Below are 9038 nucleotides of genomic sequence, written 5' to 3'. Positions count from 1 at the left end.
TGCTGGTTGTAAGTCAGGGTGGCCGTACAAACAGGAGTGTTGCGTGTGTCGCTTATCATAGGCTGCAACCCGCAGATTCCTTCAGTGTTGTCTCTCAGGAAGGGTTTGCTAGGGCAGATATAGTGAATGTCTTTGGTCAAAGTACACATGTGCAGATTTAAGGGCCAGGTATAGCTGTGTGTTGCTGTCATGGTAGGCCACCACGTCTGGAGTGCGTATCTTGAAGTGGGTGTTACCTTTCCAAAAAGCGACATTGACAATGTTCTTGAGTCTGTAGATGTTGTTTGATTCGATGATGGGTAGGTTCAGGAGGAAGGCCACCACACTTTGCTCTGGGTCGACGTGTAGTGGGATGGCGCTACCCAGAGAGTAGGCGAGGTGGGTTTGAAGAGGGTCAGTTGGTGTGGTAGTGGCGGAGGCCAGAACAGTCAGCACAATTTTATCTCACAGCTGGATAAAATTTTCATAAATCTTTAAATAAACCACAGATTTGAGCTTTAAACAACTACATTCTCGCCTGAAAAACTCTTAAAACTACATTTCATGATACAGAAACAGTAGTATTATATTTCAACTGTGTTAAAAAATGGCGCTTCTTATGTTGTCATTCTCCTTGGCACAGCCTAAGCTGTCAATCAAGCTGTCAATCAAAGTTAACCACGCCCTTATTTGTCATACATTTTAATACGAAAATACATATCTAAATACGATCTAAACTAACGAGTTAGAAAAAAAATCACCCCCCTCACAGTTGTCAGGCACTCGGAAGCTATCGAAAAATACAATAAAAGTCCATGGGACCAACCTGTGAAAACATGAATTTATGCTGTGAAAACTGACATTTTAACATGGGGTCTATGGACATTTGCTCCCTTTTGGGACCTCCCTCTAGTGGATTTTCGATGTATTGCAGTTTTTCGCACTTCCGGGTAGGCTTCATTTTTCTAGATTAGAATGTTGCCGCTTGGTTGTGAGTTGCTTTTTCAGCTGTGTAATCTCAGTCTGAATTTCAGCCACATGCCGCCTCACGGTGGCTAGGTTCACTGCATTGACACTAGACATGTCAATGTTAAACATGGTTCCGACGCCAGCAGCGGCTCCAAGCAAAGCTCCCAGGAACCGTTTAGTGCGGTTGTGATGGTCATCTTCTCCAGTTGGGTGAGCATGTGCTTGACATCGGCCTCAGCATGAGTGAGGGAGTCCTCTGTCCATCGGGCACCTGCCCAGCTGTATTGTGCTACTGCGCTGGGGTAGTGTGCTCGGTAGACGTTGCGAGGGTCGACTCGTACATACACTTTCTTTTACGGTACGCAGCACATCGCCTGAAATAACGATTATTGTGTCAGGACCGCTTCCCACGTACCGACTAGGACATGAAAAGTTTAGTAGACTATTCGCGCTAAATGAATGGTTAATGTCATGGTGCAAGGAGCAGAAACTGCTATTTGTAAATAATTGGAATCTGTTTTGGGAGCGTCCTAGGCTTTTCCGTGCCGATGGCTTACACCCAAGCAGATTCGGAGTGGATCTTCTGTCGGATAACATCTCCAAAATGTTAAATACTATTAAATGACTAGTAACCAAAAGTCCAAATCAAAGTCTCTGCTGCACCAATTTAAATGATATAAATACTAGTGTAGAACATTGCATAGAAACTGTGTCTATTCCTCGTTTAGTGAGATCAAATAATAAATCTATTGCAGGATCTAGGAAAAATCTAATTGTTATTAAAACATGTTGCTATTAGTAAACAAAAACCATTTTTAAAGCTAGGTCTTCTAAACATTAGATCACTCACACCTAAGGCAGTTATTGTAAATGAAATAGTCACAGATAATAGCTTCGATGTACTTTGCCTTACTGAAACCTGGCTTAAACCAAATGATTATTTCGGTCTAAATGAGTCTACTCCATCAGGATACTCCTATAAACATGAGCCCCGTCTGATTGGTCGTGGCGGCGGTGTTGCAACAATCTATAGAGACAGTTTCAATGTTACTCAGAAAACGAGTTTTAAGTTTATTTCGTTTGAAGTACTTGTACTAAATGTTACGCTCTTAGATGTTAGAAAAAAATCCATATTATCTCTAGCCTTGGCTACCGTATATAGACCGCCTGGGCCTTACGCTGATTTCCTAAAAGAGTTTGCAGATTTTCTCTCAGATCTATTGGTCAATGTCGATAAAGCATTTATTGTTGGAGATTTTAACATACACGTAGATAATCCAAATGATGCGTTAGGGGCTGCGTTTACAGATTTATTAAACTCCTTTGGGGTCAAGCAAAACGTCACCTGACCAACTCATCGTCTTAATCATACACTCGATTTAATTATATCATATGGAACCGATCCAACCGATATAGATATCATTCCACAAAGTGATGATGTCACTGACCATTACTTGGTAACTTGCATATTACGTACTGCTGTAATATGTCATGCTGCGCCGCGTTATCGACCAGGCAGATCAATCCTTCCATCCACCATAGATAATTTGTCAAATTGCTTATCTAATCTGTCTCAGCTGCTGCCTGAACCCAAATAAACAGATGAACTAGAAGAACTAACTAGCACTATGAGCACCATTCTCTCTAGAACATTGGATGTTGTTGCACCCATTAAATTAAAAAAGGTCAGAGAGAAAATTAAAGCACCATGGTACAACAATACTACACATGTTCTAAAGAGAGAAACCCGTAATTTAGAGCGTAAATGGAAACAAACTAATTTTGAGGTCTTTAGAATCGCGTGGAAAGACAGTATGTCACGTTATAAAAAGGCCCTAAAAGCGGCCAGGGCTGAGCACCTCCGCAAACTAATAGAAAATAACCAAAACAATCCAAGGTTTTTATTTAACACCGTGACTAACAAATAAACAGACGTCACCCGAACAAAATATCCCGTTACAGTTTAGTAGTAATGATTTCATGAACTTCTTCACTGAGAAAATAGAAAACATCAGAACCACAATTGTAAACGTTCAATCCTCAATCGCGCCTTATAATTCAGCCTCAATTATCCCCCCGCAAGAACAATTACAGTGCTTTACAACTATAGAACAAAAAGAGTTAAATAAACTTATCACTTCATCTAAAACAACAACATGTTTATTAGATCCTATACCAACTAAACTACTGAAAGAAGTGTTACCTGTAGTGGAAGAGCCTCTCCTCAATATTATTAACTCGTCTTTATCTTTGGGTCATGTTCCAAGAACATTTAAACTGGCGGTTATAAAACCTCTCATTAAGAAACCACAATTAGATCATAATAATCTAGCAAATTATAGACCTATTTCAAATCTTCCATTTATGTCTAAAATACTAGAAAAAGTTGTGTCCGCTCAACTGGGCTCTTTCTTGCAAGAAAATGATATCTATGAAAAGTTTCAGTCTGGATTCAGGCCGCATCACAGTACTGAAACTGCGCTTGTTAAAATCACAAATGATTTACTTTTAGCTTCTGACCAAGGCTGTATCTCAATACTAGTTTTACTTGATCTTAGTGCTGCGTTCGATACTATAGATCACACAATACTCTTAGATCAACTACAAAATTATACTGGTGTTCAAGGACAAGCATTAAGCTGGTTTAGATCATACTAATCTGACCGCTACCATTTTGTCTATTTGAATGGAGAAAAATCGATCATAACTTCAGTAAACTATGGAGTGCTGCAGGGATCTGTGTTGGGCCCTCTATTATTCTCAATATATATATGATGCCACTTGGAAATATTATAAGGAAACATGGAATTAGTTTCCATTGTTATGCTGATGACACTCAAATATATATTTCATCACGGCCAGATGAAAACGCTAAATTATCCAAATTGACAGAGTGTGTTAAAGATATAAAAGATTGGATGACGCATAATTTTCTTTTATTAAATCCTGACAAGACAGAGGTAATACTTATCGGTTCAAAAAAACGCCCACAAAACCTTTCACAATACAACTTTAACATCGTAGGATGTCCTGTTACTTTATCCTCTACAGTAAAAGACCTGGGTGTTGTACTCGATTGTAACCTGTCTTTTGAAAATCATATTTCATACGTTACAAAAACAGCCTTTTTCCACCTTAGAAACATTGCTAAGCTACGTAATATGCTATCAGTTTCTGATGCAGAAAAGTTAGTTCACGCATTCATGACCTCGAGACTAGATTACTGTAATGCTTTATTAGCCGGTTGTCCTGCATCCTCAATAAACAAGCTACAGTTAGTCCAAAATGCAGCCGCTAGAGTTCTTACTAGATCAAGAAAATATGATCATATAACACCGATTTTATCATCACTGCATTGGTTACCTATAAAGTTCCGTATTAATTACAAGGTATTGCTACTGACTTATAAAGCCCTAAATGGCTTAGCTCCAGTCTATTTAACGGATCTTCTATCGCCTTATAATCCATCGCGCTCTCTAAGATCAATAAATTCAAGGCTTCTGGTCATACCTAGGATATCCAGATCAACCAAAGGAGGGAGAGCATTTTCACATTTGGCTCCGAAACTCTGGAATAGTCTTCCTGATACTGTTCGTTGCTCAGACTCGCTCTCCCAGTTTAAAACTAGATTAAAGACGCATCTTTTCGGCCAGGCATTCATATAATATTTTTAATCTTACAGTTCAAACTACAATCCGGCCTCTAGTTCATAAATGCCATAGGAGAACTGGCCCCCGACTGAGCCTGGGTTCTCCCAAGGTTTTTTTTTTTCTCCATTAGGTCTCCTGATGGAGTTTTAGGACACCATTAGGTCACTTGGAGTTTTTTCGGTTCCTTGCCACTGTTGCCTTTGGCTTGCTCAGTTGGGGATATTTTGGGGATATTTAATTTAATTTTATCAATCAATAAATTCCACTAGAAACAAACCTTGTTGTATTATTTTAATTTAATACTGTGAAGCTGCTTTGATACAATCTGTATTGTGAAAAGCGCTATACAAATATACTTGACTTGACTTGACTTGACTTTCTGGGTGTGGATCCTGCAGTTGGTGATCCGGAGTCCCAGTTGTTCCCTCAGTACAATGCCTGATGCTGGACCTGGCGATGTGATGTCTGATTGTGTATGAATTTCTGACTGGAGGCACAGAATGGTGAGCCACAGCAGCATCCTGGTACAGAAAAGAGAGAGAGAGAGGTAGTAGGTCAGCGAGGGGTGTCCTTGGTTGGACAAGACAGTCTTTTCGCTTTGAGGACTGCAACTAAGTTTAGTTTGCATTGGCCCTTCCCTGCCTTTCCCTGCCAGCAGCTACATGTCTTTTAATTTGATTACGGTGGACCCATTTGAGAACTGGTTCTTTCTGTCCCCGGCTTAGTTGGATTCGATACGCAACTGGGGAGAGTTTGTCCACGATCTCAGGAGGTCCCAGTGGGGCAGAATTTTCTTTGACAGCCGATGGGAGGCTGTCTGGGATGACTTGGCGAAGCTATAATACCAGACCTTGTCACCCACATCCAGTTCCTGGTGTGACGCTTTCTGGTCATAGTATGCTTTCTGGCCTTCAGCACTCTTTTGAAGCTGTTGCTGGGCAAAAGCAAACGTTGTTTTCATGTGCCATTGGAGCTCGTCGAGGTACGGGTGAGTGGTGTAGGCTGTGACGAGGCTGGTTGATACAGCAGATGCAGTGGCAATGTCATCTGCCGCCCAGTCATTAGTTCAAAGGGAGACATGCGTGTTGATTCCTGCGGGGTGGCTCTGATGGCCATTAGCACCAGCGGGAGTTTCACATCCCAGTCTTTCTGGTTGGGAGACACATACTTTCTCAGCATGCTGACCACAGTTCGATTTGATCATTCCACTTGTCCAGACAAGATGGGATGGTGGCTGATATGCAGTTGAACTTGTACCCCCAGGAGTTTCCTGGTCTGCTGCATTATATCAGTTGTAAAGTGAGTGCCTCTGTCTGAGTTGACTCTCAGTGGCAGTCCGAACCTGGAGAAGATGTGGTTCATCAGGAGGTATGCCGTGGTCTGGGCAGTGTCGTTGGGTGCTGGAAGACACTCTAAATAACAGTGAATAATGTGGCAAAAAATAACAGAAACATTCTTACACTGTTTAAAAAAGATCCCATATTCATCTATTTTGATTTAACAGTCACTGTGTATAGTAACATTGGTATTTTAGCACACACATGATTCCCATGGTAAATGTAGCTCACATACCTGACTCTGAAGGGTGTCTAACAGTCTAGTACATAAAGTAATATCTGTAAAGTGGGTGCAGGGTTGTTCCTGACATTTTGACATCTTTATCTTGTTTGTCTTTGACATCAGTTTCACTGCAGCTGTGTCTATTAAAAGTGTCAGTACACACTTGTCGGCCTGCATTTCAGAAGCACTAAAATCACTGGTTATTTCACTTTCTCTGTGTGTATTGTGTAATCATATGCATAACACAGAAACTTTAGTGTACATTAATTTGCCCGTTTATACAATATAAACTCTCAGACTTAAAGTAGTGGACCAACAGAATTAAAGTTAATCTATCTTAAATGTAAATTAAAGCCATGTATAACAACTGTCAGGCCAAAGCCAAGAAATTGACAAAATACTGAAATCTCAAGAATTTATCTATCAGCGATGCAGGAGTTTCAGTAAAGGCAAGGGGGAAAGTTTGTTCTGATCCAATGTGTGTCCTGTCAATACGTCCTGTGTGTTACAGGATGGTAAATATAGCACAAAATCATGACAGCACCATTACACAGCATATGCATTGTTTGTGCGTGTGTAAGTGTGTACTCATATATTTGCGTATAACTGGTAATGCATCACACACACAGCCACAGGAGTTTTGAGGGTGTGAAGATGATGACAGAATTGTACGTTTTTAGCAAATGATCTACTGAGGATGCGACTATAATTAATATATCATAGAGTTGTTTGTAGTGGGGTAAATTAAACGCAATATGCATTGACGTCACAATCGTGTTGCATTGTGGTATATGGAGCTGGTGTACATATGAAGTAGACTCGCTTCCTCGGTCAAAATCGAGGGAGCGAGGGTTTGTCCATATAAACTTCCCTCGTCCACTTCACGAAGCGGAACGCTCTTCAAAATGGCGACAGGGATTCCCCCATGGACAGTAAAAGAAATGGACACAGCAACAGCATTGGATTCAACATAGAAAAGTGAAGTCAATTAGAAGCACTCACTTCCTGATGGCTGAGTGTACTGCGCAGACTCAAACTGAGCTTGACGACGTAGATGTGACGTGAGCAACCTGTGTGTCTTCTAGTAGCTGTGCCAAGAGAAATCTGAATCATTCCCTTCCGAATCTTGCAGAGACGGAGAGTGTGAGTAGGAGGTGTCCATGAGCTAGCAGCAGGAGCAACTTTTAGTAGGTATTCTGATTAATTATTTTGTCATTTTGCCTCCATGTCCCCCAGATTGCCCGCAAGCTTCTCCTCCTGTCCATACGGTAATCTCTCTACTGTGCGACAGAGAGCGTGTGGTTATGAACATCGTTAGCCTATTTTTTTTTTTTTTACAAAAACTGCTTTTACGGGGCCATAACATAAGATACAAGGTAATGGAGCCTTTTATACATTTTCGTGTTTCTTTAGAACTAAATAATGGACAAATGGAGTCTTTAAATGCCTCAGATGTAAAGTTATTCGCTGTCAAAGTGACGCCAAAATGAATGGGAGTCAATGGAATGCTAACAGCAGGTGATGGTCTGCTAATCAATGGCGGCCCCCGGGGAAGCTTCAGTTTCCGGCTGATAGATTACCCCCCTGGTCCGAGTGCGGTCTACCTTGCTCTGATGTCATGCTGACGTATGTCAAAAAACTCTCGCGACCGCAGGCGCGCTTGTCAGATTCTGCAGTCGCGCGCAGTTGCTTTCCACCGACTGCGCTGATCAAAAGCATGATGGGAAACGACTTACTGACGACACAGCGCAATGTTCATTGGTTTAAACAACTGCATGTATTGTTCTCTTTAAAATGTTTGATTATAAAACTCTGATATTATGTTTTATGTGTAAATTATGTGTGAATATTCCCAAACTCTCAGTGCAATCTCTATATGGGTTATATGATGTGTTTTTATTAAAAAATAAAAATAAAAACAAAAACATCTCTGTATTAAAGAAAAAATGATTGATAAACACGTATTTGGAATGGAATTAAATAACTTTGGGTATCTTGTTCATTATATTTATTTTCATATAAAACAACAGAACTTAAATTAGGCTACATCCAGTTTATTAGCAACAACTAGCGTGAATCCCGTGATATCCGCCTTTGATCTCACAGGTGTCTGATCCACTGCGAGAAGAGTGAACTGTCCGCCTTGCCTGCACTCTTTTCACTCCTCCCCTCACTGCACCCGCCTAGTCTCGACTACATTTCAGGCGAGGCAAGGCACATCTCAAACAAGCCTATTGATGTACGATTCGGATTGATGGGAAGATCTGATCTGTCTTTTGAAAAAAAAAATATATTACTGGTGTGCATCTTCAGACAAAACAATGGCACTGACATATTTTAAGATATGCTTTCAGTGCAAGTTGCTTTCAGTTAAAACAGCTCAAATCAGATTTTAAACTGGGGCTAGCTTAAGCAATTGTCTGTGAAACTGGGGGTGTGAGTTTTATGGCTTTAAGTTCTGTTGGATATTTGTAACACCGTCTCTAGGACAATGGTGGGAAAAATAAAATATGTGCAAAAAAGTAGTAAAAAAAAAGAAAAATTAATGCACTATCAAATGTTTCCAGGACATGCAACAAAAGTAAGTCAAAATATGTTACTAAAAATCCAACCATGAAGGGACACAAAACTACCTCAAGTTAAAGAAGGACTTGTCTGTGGTCTTTTTATTTATTTAATGCTCATATTCTTCAGTGATGCATTGTCAGCCTTTTTCTAAAATAACTGTAATGTGTTTCAACATGCCAGTGTTTGAGATGTTTTCACTGCAGTAAGTGTGCACTCACTGAACCTGAGAATCTCCGGTGTGAATGGCTTCACTATTCTGCCCTCTGGTGGCAAATGCATGTGGACAGATTGCAAACAAGCATAATGCATGGA

Source organism: Abramis brama, assembly GCF_963993115.1.
Source record: "Abramis brama genome assembly, chromosome: 11".
Lineage (NCBI taxonomy): Eukaryota > Metazoa > Chordata > Actinopteri > Cypriniformes > Leuciscidae > Abramis > Abramis brama.
This window is presented reverse-complemented; position numbering follows the sequence as displayed.